Raw genomic sequence first — 18271 nt, forward strand, 5'->3', positions numbered from 1 at the left:
TTCCGGTGTATCACTGATGATGTCAGTGGGGCCGCCCCCAAACGGCAAGCGTTCCTACTGGAACGCCTCCGTTTGGCCAGGCATGCCCCCGACCCGCCCAGCAAACGGGGCGAGCTGTCACTCAACATCGACAGCTCGCCCCGTCTACGACGAGACCCCTAACGACGGATCACCCGTCGTTAGCCGAGTCTTGCGCATGCACACGACGGAGCCGGCTCCGTCGTGCGCATGCGCTGTGGGGCAACATCGAGTCGGTCGTGGGCGCTCAGCGCTCACGACCGACTCTGAATGAGCTCCTAAGTCTTCCATATTCATTGCGAAGGTCTGCAAATAAACATTACATGGGTTGTTATGGAAAGGTTCAGAAGGTTCAGAAATTGCATTCAAAAATGCATGATGGTGACATGGTGATGCACAGAGTACATTTACAATGGTCTCCCACTGACTTTTTTGTGCGCAAGTGATGAAAATGGTGCTGGAAAACACAAAATACAGCATGACTGAAACGCAGCACTGGAAACTAGACTCTGAAGGAGTTCTAGAGAAGTGACTTCATCCTGGCAGTCATTTTTATGTGTTCAAAGGGTATGCAGTCGGGAAGCCGGCGAACCTAATCCTGACAGTCGGCTTCCCAACTGTCATATCCCGGCAAGGGTCTAAAGGCAGGCGTTGGCATGCCGGCGCCTGTAATTAGACAAACGCCGGGAGCCCAACGCCCGGCATCCCGATCGAAGGGATGCTGGGCGCCGAGCGTGGATAGCTGCGTGGGGGGGAGGGTTAGGTTTAGGGTTCCTGGGGGGGACTTAGGGTTAGGCACCCCCCCGGGAGGTTAGGTTTAGGCTAGGGGAAGGGGGATTAGGGTTAGGCACTGGGGGGGAAGGTTAGGGTTAGGCACCCCTAAGCAGGGGCTGGCTGGCAACTTTTAGCCTGGGGGGTAAATGCATGCAGGCAGCCCTGGCAGAGGAGTATCGTGTTGCCAGGGTGCCCGAAGAATGTGCGTGCTATGGCGCCCCCCCAAGTGTTCCAGGGAGGAGGCGGATCCATATGGGATTAATGTAAGGTAAAAATAAAGATTAGGGGCAGCCCCCTGTCGTAGTGCCCATATGCAGTGCCCCCATGTGCCACAGGAGAGGACACCCTTATGCAGGCCTCCAGTAGTGCCCCCAGTAGTGATCCCCCCCTATGCAGTGCCCCTTGTGCCCCCAGTAGTAAGCCCCTTATATAGTTCCCTCAGTAGTGGTCCCGCCTGTGCAGTGCCCCATATATAGTACCCCCAGTAGCAGTCCACCCCCATGCAGGGCCAATAGTGGTAACCCTTCTGCATTGCCCCTTAAATAGTGGCCCCAGTTGTAGTCTTCCCCCTATGCAGTACCCCCAGTATTGCCCTTTATATAGAGCCCCCTGCAGTGATCCCTCGATGCAGTGCCCCCAGTGGTAGTCCCCGCCCACCTATGTAGTGCCCCTAGTAGTAGTCCCCTCCCCCCTATGCAGTGCCCCTAGTAGTAGTCCCCTCCCCTTGTAGTGCCCCCAGTAGTAGTAGTAGTCCCCCCCCTTGTAGTGCCCCCAGTAGTAGTAGTTCCCAACTTGTAGTGCCCCCAGTAGTAATAGCCCCCCCCTTGTAGTGCCCCCAGTAGTAGTAGTCCCCCCCCTTGTAGTGCCCCCAGTAGTAGTAGTCCCCCCCTTGTAGTGCCCCCAGTAGTAGTAGTAGTGCCCCCAGTAGTGGTCTCCTCATTGTAGTGCCAGACCCCCTTCGCAGTAGACACACGTAATATAAAAAAACACTTACCTGAATCCCCGCTCCCGCCGCCATCCGCTCCTCCATCTGTCCTCCCGGGCCGCTCTGCATTATGGGAGAGATGTCATGACATCATGACGCCTCTCCCATTGCCCACTGCGGGAGCTGGAAGATGGAGCGGCTCCTGCAGTGGGCACAGCGGCAGTCAGTGCGAGTCTGACAGACTCTCATTGGCTGCTGATAACAACAAACACACAGCTGCCGGAGCCGGCGGCTGTGTGTTTGGCACTTGTGTAGCGCTGACCGAACTCCATCCGGTCAGCGCTACACACGCGGTGCAGCCTGTGTCACAGTGACACAGACTGCCCGCGGCCCACATGACGCTGCGGCCCGGGGGGCACATGGCACCCTGCCCCCCAGCCCAGCCCGCCACTGCCCCTAAGGGAGGGTTAGGGGGTAGAAATAGGTTAGTCAATAGTTACCTTAGGACGATCAGGATTTCCTCCTCTGCCGGGATGCCGCTGTCGGGATTCCAACCGCCGGGCATGGGTCCGGCAGTAAATCATACCGATTCCGTTCAAAGAAAGAGTCTTAAAAACTGCACGCCTAATGCAGTTTAAAGGCAAACATTCAGGCACACTTACACATGGGTGCCTAGAAGGGGGGGGTACTAATTACCTGGCCCTAGACTAAGAGTGGCCCAGGGTAACCCTATTTGGCCACGCCCCCCAGTACCCAGGCTCTTGTCGGCTCTTGATGGCCTTACACCAATTAATGGCAGTTGCAATGGCAGTTGCATTTATAAGACTCAATGGGAGGTGTGACATGCATGAGCTAATATAATGGCATAATTTTAAAACATCGGCCAGACTTCCCGGGATCTTGCCGATGCCTGTAAATCACAGGCTATTATATTTACCCCTTTGTGAAAAGGAATGATACTTATGAACTGAACCAGAAAAAGGTAAACATTTACTACATGACAACATTAATACTCTTCCTCCAGTTGCAGTTTATATCAACTATGGGCCTCATTCAGACCCACTCGCAAGCGGCTGTCCCCTCGCAAGTGGGTCGATGGTGTGCACTGCGCATGCGCACGACGGAGGGAGCTCCGTCGTGCGCATGCGCCAGACGCGACGAGCGAAGGACTTTCCTTCGCTCGTTGTGTCTGATCAAAGGGGGCGTGCTGTCGATGTTGATTGACAGCACGCCCCTTTGGTGGGCGTGCCGGGGGCGTGCCTCCCAGACGGAGGCGTTCCCAAGGGAACGCCTACCTTCAGAAGCCGGCCCCACTGACATCACTAGTGATGTCAGTGGGAGTGATTTTGGCTCTGATAGAGCCAAAATCACTCCAGGGCTTCTGGTCGAAAACCCCGACCACAGGCTTCTGGTCGCACTGGCGATGGTCGCGATGGTCAAGACCATCACGACCATCATCCTGCACGCTCGTATGAGCTGTGGGTGGTGACCCACAGCTATACGAGCGTCCAGGAGGACGCTCCATTTTTATGGAGGACGGCCCTCATTCAGAGCGAGCGCTCTGCTCAGAGTGTCCGGCTCTGAATGAGGGCCAATATCTTAAGTCAGTCCTTGGTAAATTCATAATAAGCTTGCCAACTAGTTCAGGGCCTGATTCAGCAAGGAACGCAGTTGCTAATATGCACGCAAACGGTAGATTAATTTGCATTGTGCATGCATATTCATCGCAGTGTGCAAACTAGCAATTGCGATGGAAACTACGTTTGGCAGCAGTGATTGACAGAAAGTGCCGTTTGTGGGTGGTGAAGGGGGGGTGGTCGGGCAAATGCAGGTGTGCTAGTGCATTTCAACACCGTTGCGTGGGCGTGCATAAATTAGCCACTGCAATACTAGATACCACCTGAGGTCTCATAGCGTGTGCAGAAGTTAGCAATTCTGACCGGCCTTAATTGTGAGTATGGGTTCGATGGTACTCAATGTTACCGATTGTTTCACTATGTTGCCCATGTATATGGATGTAAGGGGAAGTGGGCGTCCTTATGTCAGACTGCATTCGCAATGTGAATGCACACATTTAAATATCACCACTGATATGAGCAACTGCGGTGCGTACATATAAGCAGAATTGCCATCCTTGCTGAATCAGGCCCCCAGTTGCTAAGGACTTGACCTTGAAGATTTACTACAAGCCAGGATGTTGTTCAGTACAGTTTGGTCGAATTAACTCAATCTCAGGGGCATATTTACTAAAGATAAGTTTTTCAAAGCTCCACATTCTCGGCAGCTTTGAGGGCTGGATTTAAAAGGGCAATAGTAATACATGCAAAACAAGCCTGAGTTTGCATGTACTACTGTGTCCCTTTTAAATAAAACGCTCAAACTCAAGTAGAATCAGCAGCTTTGAAAATCCAATCTTTAGTTAATATACCCCTAGATGTATTCTACAGATGAAGACCAGTGCTAGTTGCACTAGTGTCGGAATGGGGTACGAAGGTCTCACCAGGAGAATGCAATCACAGAGGTCCAGTAAGAGGCTTGGCCAGTTGCTGGAAGAGCCATGTTGACTTTTTTTTTATAATATATTACCAAGATCCATTAAGTTGAGGTATATAACTTTTCTCTGTAAGACATACAATAGTGATTCCAGAGACAAGCCATAAAAACTGTATGTTCCTTTCAGGGTGTAAATATTACAGATATCCAGTTATCATCTAACACAATGATGTGTTCCTCAAGATCTAGGAAATACACAGACTTTGGAAATTTGAGAAGGCACCTCCGTTACTGTCCCATGGGGGCCACTATCCACAGCCAGAGCTGGATTAAAGGGGGGGGCACAAGGGGCATGCCACCCCGGGCCCCCTCTCTCTGGGGGCCCCCGGCCTTTGATTATATAGTTGCAGTGCAGCAGGACTGCACTTCGAGCTATAGGAGGAGGCTAAAAGGGAGGGAGGTGGAGTTGGGGCAGAGGGTGGTGCTACACGACACAGTCAGTCAGTGCGGTATACAATCGGGAAGCAGGCTGCCGGAATCCCGGCAGCCGGCTCACCGACTGCTTTATCCCACCGTGGGATAAATGACCGGCGTCTATATCTAGACGCTGCTCATTTCCCCGACGCCGGGAGACCGGCGCCCGGCATCCCGATCAAGCCGATGCCGGGTGCCGCGAACAGACAGCTTCGGAGGGGGAGGGTTAGGTTTAGGGCACCCGGGAGGGACTTAGGGTTAGGCACCCCCCCGGGGGACTTAGGTTTAGGCAGCAGGGAAGGGGGGGTTAGGGTTAGGCACTTGGGGGGGAGGTTAGGGTTAGGCACCCCTAAGCAGGGGCTGGCTGGCAACTTTTAGCCTGGGGGGTAAGGGTTAAGGTTAGGGGTTAGGGTAGATTAGTAGATACTTACCTTACCACGATCGGGGATTTCCAGCTCTGTCGGGCTTCCGCTGCCGGGCTCTGCTGTTTTGTCAGGCTGCCGGGATTCGAACTCCCGGCCTTTCGGCAGCCGGGATATCATACCGATTCCGTCAGTGCAAGGCCAGCAGCATGGGAGAGATTAGAGAGAGGAGGGGACGGAAGAGCTACTTTGATACAGACAGTGTGTTCTGTAAAATGAGAGGGTGTAGGGGACCACCATATTTTGTGTGTGTGTGTGTGTGTGTAACTGCATGTATGTCAGGCTTGCCGATTTGGGCTGGAGAATCCCGAATATCAGGTGCCGATCCGGGCCCCCCGGAAAGGCAGGCAAGCCTCCTGGCAACCGCTGACCCTACCGGACCTCCTCAGAGTAAATATACAAACTCTCGCAGCAGGGGTGGGGTGTGACACGATTCGTGTTGAATCGTGTCATTGTGCCCCCGCCCCCTGCTTCACAACGCCGGAAGGAGGGAGCTGAATGTCGGCAAGTATGATGTATGCGTGTGTGTGAAGGGCTATCTTTCTGAAAATAAATAGGTTCAGGAATTGGGGGTAGAGCTATAGAATGTATATATATGTATATATTAGGGGTGTGCACCGGCCACTTTTCGTGTTTTGTGTTTTGGATCTGGATCTTTCTTCGTGTTTTGGATCTGGATTGGTTTTGCCAAAACCACCCTTCCGTGTTTTGGGTTCTGGGTTTTGTGTTTTGGATCTGTATTTTTTTGAAAAAAAGCATAAAAACAGCTAAAATCACAGAATTTGTAGGTTTTTCTGCTCCTATGCTATTATTAACCTCAATAACCTTAATTTCCACTCATTTCCAGTCTATTCTGAATACCTCACACCTCACAATAGTGTTTTTATGTCCAAAAGGTTGCACCGAGGTAGCTGGATGACTATGCTAAGCGACACGAGTGGGCGGCACAAACACGTGACCCATCTAGGCGTGAAACTGCAGTGGCAGACAGGATGGCATTGAAAAACTAGGCCCCAAACTGTACATAATGCAAAGAAAAAAAAGAGGTGCAAGATGGAATTGTCCTTGGGCCCTCCCACCCACCCTTATGTTGTATAAACAGGACATGCACACTTTAACAAACCAATCATTTCAGCGCCAGGGTCTGCCACACAACTGTGGCTGAAATGATTGGTTCGTTTGGGCCCCCACAAAACAAGCTGGCAATTAATCTGTCCCTGCACAAACTGGCTCTACGGAGGCAAGAAGTCGTCCTCATCCTCCTCATCCACAGATTCCTCACCCTCTTCAGTGTTATGTACATCCTCATCCTCACAGAGTATTAATTCGTCCCTGCTGGAACCACAGGTCCCTCTGTACGTTCTGGAGGCTGGTCTCCCTGGAAGAGTTGATCATTCATTTTATGAACATCATCTTCTCCACATTTTGTGGAAGCAACCTCCTACGCCTTTCGCTAACAAGGTTCCCGGCTGCACTAAACACTCTTTCGGAGTACACACTGGAGGGGGGGCAACTCAGGTAAAATAGAGCCAGTTTGTACAGGGACCTCCAAATTGCTTCTTTTTCCTGCCAGTACAGGTACGGACTGTCTGACATGCCTACTTGGATGCTGTCACCGATGTAATCCTTTAACAGACAGACGCACGCTTGTCGCTGCTGCTTTGAGGATTCAAGTGCGGCTACAGCCCACACAATTCACAAAGACAGAAAAAAAAAAAGAATATTTTTATTGTTTGTGGAGCACACTTTGAGGGTGTCACCACCCTTTAACAGACAGACGCACGCTTGTCGCTGCTGCTTTGAGGATGCAAGTGCGGCTACAGCCCACACAATTCACAAAGACAGAAAAAAGAAGAAGAATATTTTTATTCTTTGTGTAGCACACTTTGAGGGTGTCACCACCCTTTAACAGACAGACGCACGCTTGTCGCTGCTGCTTTAAGGATGCAGGTGCGGCTACAGCCCACACATTTCACAAAGACCGAAAAAAAAAGAACAATATTTTAATTGTTTGTGTAGCACACTTTGAGGGTGTCACCACCCTTTAACAGACAGACGCACGCTTGTCGCTGCTGCTTTAAGGATGCAGGTGCGGCTACAGCCCACACAATTCACAAAGACAGAAAAAAGAAGAATATTTTTATTGTTTGTGTAGCACACTTTGAGGGTGTCACCACCCTTTAACAGACAGACGCACGCTTGTCGCTGCTGCTTTGAGGATGCAAGTGCGGCTACATCGCACACAAGTCACAAACACATAAAAAAAATAGTTTTTTATTTTTTGGAGCACTTCGTGAGTTACACCACCCTTTAACAGACAGACGCACGCTTGTCGCTGCTGCTTTAAGGATGCAGGTGCGGCTACAGCCCACACAATTCACAAAGACAGAAAAAAGAAGAAGAATATTTTAATTGTTTGTGTAGCACACTTTGAGGGTGTCACCACCCTTTAACAGACAGACGCACGCTTGTCGCTGCTGCTTTGAGGATGCAGGTGGAATCTAGACGGGATTTGGAACCGAGGACACACTACCTCCATCAATTGTCTAAATCCCACTGCACTAATGTCGGATACCGGACGCACGTCTAACACCAACATAGCAGTCAAGGCCTCAGTTATACGTTTTGCTTCAGGATGACTGCTGTCGTACTTCATCCTCATCGCTAGGGACTGTTGGAGGGTCAATTGTTTAGTAAAAGTAGTGATGTTCCTACTTCCTCTCTGGGATGATGAACAACTCCCAGCAGCAACAACAGCACTAGTAGGAAGTGGTTCTTGATCTTTCCCTATTTTATTTTTATCAGAGAAAGTTTGGTCCTCCATTTATGTTATATTGATATATATACGTGCGGCTAAAGCGCACACAAACACAGAAAATATTTTTTTATTTTTGCTGGAGAGTAGTGCACTTTGTGGGTTACACCACCCTTTAAGAAATGAGCCAGCCGGCTCTTTACTTATGGGACACAGGCGCACGCTTGGCGCTGCTCCTTTGTTGATGCACGTGCAGCCACAGTGCACACAAGTCACAAACACAGAAAATATATATTTTTTTGGTTTGGAGTGTACTTTGGGGGTTACAGAACCCTTTAACGGTCAAGCCAGCCGGCCCTTTACTTATGACACAGGCGCACGCTTGGCACTACTTTGTTGATGCACGTGCGGCTACTGCGCACACAATTCACAAACACAGAAAATAAATTTTTTTTGGTTTGGACTGGAGTGTACTTTGGGGGTTACAGCACCCTTTAACGGTCAAGCCAGCCGGCCCTTTACTTATGACACAGGCGCACGCTTGGCACTACTTTGTTGATGCACGTGCGGCTACTGCGCACACAATTCACAAACACAGAAAATAAATTTTTTTTTGGTTTGGACTGGAGTGTACTTTCGGGGGTTACAGCACCCTTAACGGTCAAGCCAGCCGGCCCTTTACTTATGACACAGGCGCACGCTTGGCACTACTTTGTTGATGCACGTGCGGCTACTGCGCACACAATTCACAAACACAGAAAATAATTTTTTTTTGGTTTGGACTGGAGTGTACTTTCGGGGGTTACAGCACCCTTTAACGGTCAAGCCAGCCGGCCCTTTACTTATGACACAGGCGCACGCTTGGCACTACTTTGTTGATGCACGTGCGGCTACTGCACACACAATTCACAAACACAGAAAATATATTATTTTTTTAGCACTTGGGGGGAGCACCCCTGATGGACAGAGCACCCCCTGGACAACACTACAGCACCTCTTTAGGACTGGGACACTGCACAGGACTTTGGAGTGGACACAGCCCCTATGGAGAACTGACTGCACAACACAGTCCAGCCAGCCCCTATGGACTTTGAAGTAGTGGACACAGCCCCTATTAACAACAGCAGCACAGCACAACACAGCCAGCCCCTATGGACTTTGAAGTAGTGGACAACAGCAGCACTACACTACACTACACTACACAGCCCTAACTCCCACCCTCCCTCTTCACTGTCCACAGCCGAGTGAGAAAATGGCGCCGACGTGGGTACCTTATATAGGATCCAAAACCCGCGAGACTCGGAAGGCGGGATGATGACGTTTTGCCTCGATTTCAGATCCGAGTCAGGCGGGAAAAGTCGAGCATGACTCGGATCGGACTCGGATCGGGGGGGCTCGGGGGGGTTCGGATTTCAGAAATCCGAACCCGCTCACCCCTAGTATATATATATATATGTATATACATACATACAGTATATAGTATTTAGAAAGGAAGGCACTCAAAAGGGTCTTGAAGACAAAACTTATCTTATAGAAAATATATTTTGGCCCAGGACATTATGTCATAGTTAATGAGAGGTTCAGGAGTTCCTGCATGTGTGTGTATAAGTGTGTGTATTAGTGTGTGACTGTATGTATGTGTGTTTGTGTTAGTGTGTCTGTGTGCGAATAACTGTCCTGTATGTACTGTATGTGTGTGTAACTGTATATATGTGTGCATGTGTTTTACTATGTATTTGTATATATGTGTGGTGTGACCATACATGCCTACCCTCCCGGTTTTCGCGGGAGGCTCCCGATTTTTCGGGTAACCCCCCGCACCCCCGGAAGGGTAGGCATTTCTCCCGCATTCTGCCCACTTCCTAGTGAAGTGGGCAGAATTAGGAGAATACCCGCGGCAATCGCGGGTCTCCGTGAAGGGGGCGGGGCTTAAGCTGTGATTCTGCGAATCATCAAGCCCCGCCCCCGTTGGCCCCCTGCTGCTTCTCTTACCCGGGCTTCTCCCGGGAAGAGAATATTAAAGGTAGGCAACCCTGGGTGTGACTATGTAAGTGTATATGTGTGTGGCTATGGGCAAGATGTACTACCGGCAATGTGTGGTCAAACCTCTAAAAACTGATGTTTTCTAATGTTTGACCGCATTCCCCATATGTATCAAGCTATCAGATAGGCAATGTCTTCTATAGATGGTGTTGTTTATAGAAGCCTATGGGCTTCATTTCGCATAACTCCCCAAAAGGGATCCAATAAGATCTATCCCAGTGTCCCCCGCGGCCACGCATCTGCAGTAGGACTCCCAGGTCATAAACCCGGGAAGCCCTCACATGCGATGCTTTATAAATCCCTCCCTATGTATGTATGTATGCATAACCCTCAACTACCCCAATTTTGACAGTACTGTCCTACATTTAGGGGACACTCTCGCCTGCTCGGTGAGGCTGAGGAAGTGAGAAAGGAATAGGGGTGTGATAGGTGGCCATGCCCCCCTTTTCATGTGCGCACCGAAGGCTTGCCCATGAGAACACAATCCCTGTATCCCAAACGTTGGTCTTTAGGGCCCCCCAGTCTTAAGTGCTCCGGGCCCCCCGAAGCCTTAATCCAGCTCTGTCCACAATGCACCAATGTTTTAATCCTCAATATTTTATGCTGGCAATAAAACACGCTATGGGGGGAGGGGCCCTAGATTGCATACCCTAAGCACAATGTGAGGTGCTACCTGCTGAGACTTGTAGTGCTGCAAGCAAAAAGAGACAAATGCAAGTGCAGACTCTAACCATGCTGAACCTAATAATATAACTGCTAAATAGCATCAAAGAGGTTCTTTGCATAATAATGGCCATAATTATTGTCCAGGTGACCTCCATCAGACAGGTCCCTAACACTCCTATGGAACAAATATAGGGCACGGGACCCCCCAGGCCAACCCAGCAGAACCGCCCCATGGCATCACACTACTGTGAGATTTAAAGTGAGGGTTAAAGAATAATAAAGAAAGCCTATGTGTTAAGTCCTACATAAGTAGGAGGTTATAATAAAAAGTGTATAAAGTGCTACATGTATAAAAAACAAACTAAAGAAGTGTACATTATGATGCTATGAAGCAGCCCAGCTACACCAGCCCAGAGAGCCCCGCACCCCAATACCAGTCCCAAAATGGACACAGCATATATATAATAGGTCTTACCCTCAGTGTGCCTCATTAGATGTGCAGTCTTGGAGTGCAAGGACTCCTTGATGATTAAAAAAAACCCAGGAACAGGTGGGAGGGGTGCTAATCAAGGTGGAAGTAGTCTCATCCTTCCGGTGTACATACATATACACAGTGCAAAATACTTAGGGGGAGGGGCCCTAGATTGCACACCCTATGCACAATGTGAGGTGCTACCTGCTGAGACTTGTAGTGCTGCAAGCAAAAAGAGACAAATGCAAGTGCACACTCTAACCATGCTTAACTTAATAATATAACTGCTAAATGCTAAACTCAATGGTGGGAGCCGCAGGGTAACTAAAGTTTATCTTGCGGCTCCCACCATTGAGTTCAGTTAGCCGTTCATTGGCTGAGAGACGGGGTCTGACCTCTCTCAGCCAATGAGCGCTCAGACCCGGAGCTTAAAAGGAGGAAGCCGCGTCTGCGCTTCATTCGGGAAGGAATATTCATCCTGGTTTCGATGAATATTACTAAGTACGATGGTCGTGTTTATCGTTTTGTTATTTTAAGAAGACCCATGGATGCCTACTGGACAAGGGGACCACTCGAGGTAATATAGGTGAGTATGTGTGAGTGTGTATGTATGTATGTATTAATCTTATACTGTGTAAGGTGTGTTTCTTTCAACATTTCTTTACAGGTGAACTACAGGTCCCAGTGGGCCCTTAATGCCCCGCATGCTGGTACTTGCTGGTTGGTGATTCTCCAAGTACCAGCATGCGGGGGAGACTTGCTGGGACCTGCAGTTCTACTGTAAAGACAATGTTTATATTCTATTTTTACACTACACTAACACAATCAACCCGCCACCCACCTCCCAGGGGTGGCGGGGTTAGCCCCGGGCTATCAGCTCAGGCTAGGGGTGCCCTGGAGAGGGAGACCCTTTTATTGGAGGGGTCTCCAACTCCCCAGGAATCCCTGGCCTGGGCTTACTAGCGGTCAGGGCTGATGCTGCGGCCTGGGGGCCCAGTGATAGGGCTCCCCTGGCTGTGGCATCAGTCCCCCATTAGAAAGGGTCCAGGGCTGGTTCGGTGAATTACAGGGAGACCCTACGCAAATTTTTCCCTGTAATTCCAGAACCAGCCCTGCTTCCCATAGCCCAGTGCTGGTTGTACTGAGTACAGGGAGACCCTACGTAATTTTTTCCCTGTACTTAGTCAACCAGACCTGGGTTTGAACAGTCCAGGGCTGGTTCTGTTTTTGGGGGGGACCTCACATCAATTTTTTTTTACTTTTAACTGTTTCATTACTTTTTACAGTCAGATACATGCAGGCATCTCACTGTGCAGGTATCTGTGTCAATCCGACCTGCTCATGCTCAAATCGAAAGCATGAAGCAGGTCTATTCATTTGGTGATTTGAAGTTCGATTTGAAGTCCGATTTTGAGGTCGATTTCAAATCGAATTATAGTAAATAAGGGTTTTGTGTGTTGGGCTATGTAACAGTACCAATGTTTTTCTGATGGTCGATTTGACTACAAATTCGATTGGAAATTCGATTTTACATTCGATTTGGCCTTTAGTAAATACCCAAAAGCAAAATCGAATACAAATCGAATGAAAATCACACCTCAAATCACTCAAAATGCCAAATCGACCGTTGATAAATGTAGCCCCAGGTATAGCCTGCTATGGAGCCATGGTAGATACAGTAGATCAATTTTGATATCACACTTAGACAATAAGTGATAAATACACACAAATGTGACTCCTTATAATTCCCAAAATGACTCTGGGTTATAGGGGGAGATTTTTTAAAACTTGGATAAAGATAAAGTGGAGAGAGATAAAGGAATCTATGTACTAAGGGTCTATAGGCCTGATTCAGCAAGGAACGCACGCAAGCAGACGCACGCACCTGTCTGCTGCGAGAATATGCTAATCAATGCAAATGCACGAAGACCGCAGCATAAGATGCAGACGCCAAGCCCCATATTAAGACGCCCATCTACCTTTACTCACAGCCTGATCAGCACGCAAGATAGTGTAAACATCGGTAACATCGAGAACCATCAGACCCATTAGCATAATAGTGGTTGACCTGCCCTGCCACAGGAATTTGGCCACTTCCTGCGTACAGATTACGGTATGGCTGTGTATGCTGCCACACTGCCTTAATTATGCATGCCCCTATAACGGCGTTATAATGCCTGCGTTCAACCTGACCACCAACCACAAATGGCACTTCCTGTCAATCATTTTTGGAATGGTCTGCATACACACTGCGTGTAGTCTGCGTACCATAATCTAATCGCACTGGCAAGTTCAGGAACGTGCAGTGCGATGCATCCGCAGAGCAAAGATATCGGCCAAGTGCGTGTATTCTCTCCTGTGCATTCTTTGCTGAATCAGGCCCTATGTACTAAGCCTTGGAGAGAGATAAAGTGGATGGAGATAAAGTACCAACCAATTAGCTCCTAAATTTCATTTTTCAAACATAGCCTGTAACATGACAGTTGGGAGCTGATTAATTTGTACTTTGGTGTGTATGTATTAAGGGGACACTGAGGTATAAAAGCTGCTCCTGCTTAGCCTGCTTCCATGATTGTTACTAATAACAGACCTGCCGAGGAGGATGAACGTTAAGTAGGCAGTAGAGCAGAGACTGGACTCCCCAATTCTCTGGAGTCCTGTTCTGTGTAGGGATGGACATCGGAAGTCAATAGTTAGCAACCATCGATGTTTCTGATGGAAGTACTGTTTCAATCGAATACTGGGAATTTGATGGTTGCCAGCCATCAGAGGCAATTTTCCGATGCCCATCCGATGGCTGGCTATGCAGAGCAGCGAGTGAGCAGCAGAAGAATAGTGTAGGGGGAGCCTACGGGCAGGCCAGCATCTCGGAGAGTGCTGGGCACGCCCCCACAGTGACGTGGACAGGGGATGCCGCGAGGTTCCGTCCCTTCCACCGAGGCTCCACCCACTTTTTGTCTGCAGGTATAACCATCGCGATGGTTATACTATGAAATGGTTGTGATGTGTAGGCATCGCTGGATATGATGTTGGGAGCCCGACAATAATTTGATGTCGGGCTTCTGATGTCCATCCCTAGTCCTGTGCAGAGGAATCAGAGAATTTTTTTTTTTTCAGCAACTTTATTGACACACTGCCAAAGTTACAGAGCTCACTTTCTGCTGCTCCAGTGAGGAGAAGCAGATACTGGCAGCTACATGAAGTGATATCAGCACTGGAGAAGACCCCCGTTGGTAAGTGACCTCTCCTCTTAGTAACACCTGGGGCACTTAGCGCTGCCATAGGTGTCTATTGCAGCACTAAGTGACCCTGGTGCAGTGCGATATTGTAGCCTGCACTTAGCATTGGCAGGCTGCCGAAAGAGAAAATCGCATTAGTACGTACTGAGAAGTGATATGTACAGGGATTTTCACTGTCTTTTGCATGTTTACCCCTTTTCTCCCCTTAGTACATAGGGTCTCATTCAGACCCGCTCGCGAGCGCTGTACGCTCGCAAGCGGGTCGATGGTGCCCAAGTGCACATGCGCACGACGGAGGGAGCTCCGTTGTGCGCATGCGTGAGACCCGGCGAGCAACGGGGAAGCCGTCGCTCCAGGTCTCGCACCAAAGGGGGCGTGCTGTCGATGGTGATTGACAGCACGCCCCCTTTGGTGGGCGTGCCGGGGGCGTGGCCTACCGTCTGGGTCCGGCCCCACTGACATCACTAATGATGTCAGTGGGAGTGATTTTGGCTCTGATAGAGCCAAAATCACTCCAGGGCTTGCGGCAACGAGACCCTACCGCAAGGGTCTCATCGCAAGCCCGATGGTCGCGATGGTCTTGACCATCACGACCATCATCATGGACGCTCGCATAAGCTGTGGGTGGTAACCCACAGCTATGCGAGTGTCCAAAAGGCCGATTCGCAAAAAAAAAAACACGCCCTGATTCACAGCGGGCGCTCGTTCAGAGCGTCCGGCTCTGAATCAGGCCCATAGTCCCATTTATCTCCATCCACTTTATCTCTCTTGGCTCAGTACATAGACCTCAAAGTACCAACCAATCGCTCCTGTCATTTTTCAAACACAGCCTATAAAATGACAGTTAGAAGCTGATTGGGTGGAACTTTAACTCTCTCCACTTTATCTCCAAGCTTTGATAAATCTCCCCCATAGCCCTCTATGGAGTCATTTACATGATGTCAGGTATCGCACATAACAATAGATAATACACAAGACTTCATATAGTTTATAGTGTATGCCAGCGCGGCCGACAGACAGACATTTCCTGTGTTCCTTCCTACGGAAGGAACAGGGAAATGTCTCCTCCCCCGGGGGCGGAGTGCGGATGTCGGGCTATACACTGTGAGATTTCTCTCACAGTGTATGCCGCGGACATCTGCGGCTGGCAGCCAGCCAGATAAAATGTCTGTCGGTCTGACAGACATTTTATCTGGCAGTGTATGCCCAGCATTAGAAGGTGAAGACAATTTATATTATACAAATACCGCTCCAGAAATAATAGCAACACCTCCATTTTTGTTTTTAGAGAAAACAAGGCACACCAGCAGAGGTTGCCCAAGAGGAATATGAGGAGGGGCAACAAAAAGAGGAAGAGATCAACCAAGGTATCAAATCTGGGTGACCTGGGGCAATTAAACAAGGACAACAACCTAAAGAGAATCAATCTCTCAGCACAGAACAGAACCATTGAAAGGAAGCACTTGACTAAATCAAAATTTGGTATGATTATGTTTAAACCCCAGTGGCGTAACTAGGGAGGGGTCGGGCAGGGTGCGTGCCCTGGGCGCCGTGGGACCGGCGGCACGGGGGGGCGCCGCCGGCCACGGTCCGGCCTGCCCTAGTTAGCCACAAGTGTAGCGCCGACCGCAGTGATTGCGGTCGGCGCTACACATTTACACAGGACCGGCGCCAATAGCACCAGGAGGCGGGCTCAGGCTGTGCATAACACACACATCGCCGCCAGTGCTGGCGGCGATGCGTGTGTTAAACAGCAGCCAATGAGAGTCAGATAGACTCTCATTGACTGCAGCAGCACCCACTGCAAGAGCCGGACTTCCGTCCGGCTCCTGCAGTGGGTAATGGGACTGACGTCATGACGTCTGTCCCATAATGCTGAGCGCGCCAGCCTGGGAGGACTGGCGGGCGGCGGCGGGAGCAGCGGCGCGGACCGGAGCAGCAGGTAAGTATGTTTTTATATATATATATATATACATATATATTTTTTTTAACCTATCTGCAGAACGGGGGAGGGGGGGTGGCTACTACTGGGAGGACCTCTACTGGGGGTGGGGGCACCATTATTGGGAGGACCTCTACTGGGGGGTGCTACTACTGGGGGCACTTAATCGGGAGGGGGAACCTCTACTGGGGACTACTACTTGGGGGGGAACTACCACTGGGGGCATTATAAAAGGGGCCTACTAGTAGAGGCACTGCACTCGGGGGACCACTACTGGGGGCAATAATAGGAAGGGCCACTACAGGGGGCACTGGATAGGGGGGATCACTACTGGGTGCCTGCATAAGGGGACCACTACTGGGAAAACTGCATGGGGGGGACTACTGCTGGGGGCACTATATAAAGGGCACTGCATAGGGGGGGGACTACTACTGGGGGCACCATATAAAGGGCACTGCATAAGGAGATACCGCTACTGGGCACACTGCATTGTGGGGACTGCTACTGGGGGCACTGCATAAGGGGGAACACTACATGGGGCACTGCATTTGGGGGGACCACTACTGGGGATACTGTATAAGGGGCACTACTATGGGCCTGCATAAGAGGGACCACAACTCCATACTGGGGGTACTGTATAAGGGGTACTACTGGGGTAAAGGTGCATATGGATAGGAATGTTCAGTGTGAAAATAAAGGGGTGTGTCATGTTGACACGCCCCATTTTTAAGTGACCACGCCCATTTTTTTTCGCACATCGGGGGGGGGCTCCCTTTTCAAATTTGCCCTGGGCTCCAAATACCCTAGTTACGCCACTGTTAATCCCACTGACAACTGTAACCTTTACCTTGAGAGAATAATACAGGGACCTCTTACTATTGGGATAATCACAAAATAAGACTATGAATGTTTAAAAATGGATAAACCTAAGACACCAACCATCTACCTACTGCCCAAAGTCCACAAAGATGCATACATACTGTATACTGGGCAAACCAATTGCATCAGGTTTAGGTGGAACCGCTAAGAAAGCAAGTACCATTACAGTAACCCTCAGACATCATGTTCTCAACTTACCTTCATATGTTCAGGACTTCCCCAGAAAAAATCATGACATTAAACTGGATAAAAAACAACTTCTAGTTTGGCTTGAAGACAAGTCGCTGTACTGTATACCAGTATAAGGCATGAAACTGGTCTCAAAGCCATTAAATACTTCTTCACTAAGAAAGGTTCCAGTGAATTCCATGCTTTCCTTCATGATGTTACACTTGTCCTATATAGCAACTATTTCACTTCCTATGATAAATTCTACCTGCAAGTGAGAGGCACATAAATGGGGGCTCCTTGTTCCCCCACATATGTAAACTTCTTTCTTGGCTGGTGGGAGCACAAATGGGTGTTTAATGACAAGAATAATCATGTAACCAAACATGTCATCTTGTTGTTAAAATACATAGATGATATTTTTTTCATCTGGGAAGAGAGTAAAAAACTGCTCCTCCCTTTTATACAGACTCTCGGTAATAACAATTTCCATATGAGACTAAACCACAAAATCAATGAAGACTTCCTTGATTTGAAAAGTTAAAGGCATCCCAATGACATGTTGGCAACTGACATATATAGGAAGAAGACAGTAAGCAATAGTTTTCTGCATCAGTCTAGGTTACACTTCCCAGCCACTATAGAAAACATCCCATGGATTTCTGACATTGCACAGGAACTGCTTGGATGATCAGACCTACAAAAAAAAAAAGAATTGAACTATCACACAGGATAAAAGAGAGAAGCTACAATGGCAGATGTATCAACAAAGCCTAGTAGTCATTTCTAAAAACAAAAGGGAGTCCATCTTCTTTAAAGAAAATACCAAAGACAAAATGTCCAACAAATTTGCTAGACTTGTAAGTGACTCATGTCATGATTGCAGAGACTTAAGAAATATAATTCAAAGACACTGGCCAGTTGTCAGGAAAGGGGACTCTGGACTTGCCGGATGAGGTCTAGGTACCTGCTCGCTAACAACTCAGGAGGTTTGGAGTAGT

At 49.1% G+C, this 18271-nt stretch overlaps 1 protein-coding gene across 1 annotated transcript in view; it reads right to left on the reverse strand.

Annotated features, from left to right (window-relative positions):
- The window catches only part of TMEM92 (transmembrane protein 92), a 78465-nt gene extending 67387 nt beyond the window's left edge, over positions 1–11078 (reverse strand). Inside the window, exon 1 of the mRNA XM_088443568.1 lies at positions 11046–11078. The gene's annotated coding sequence lies outside the window, so the exon portion shown is untranslated. The remainder of the gene's footprint in view (positions 1–11045) is intronic.
- Positions 11079–18271: the final 7193 nt, after the last annotated feature.

The sequence above is a fragment of the Taudactylus pleione genome, unplaced genomic scaffold (assembly GCF_031769625.1).
Source record: "Taudactylus pleione unplaced genomic scaffold, aTauple2 ptg000331l, whole genome shotgun sequence".
NCBI lineage: Eukaryota > Metazoa > Chordata > Amphibia > Anura > Myobatrachidae > Taudactylus > Taudactylus pleione.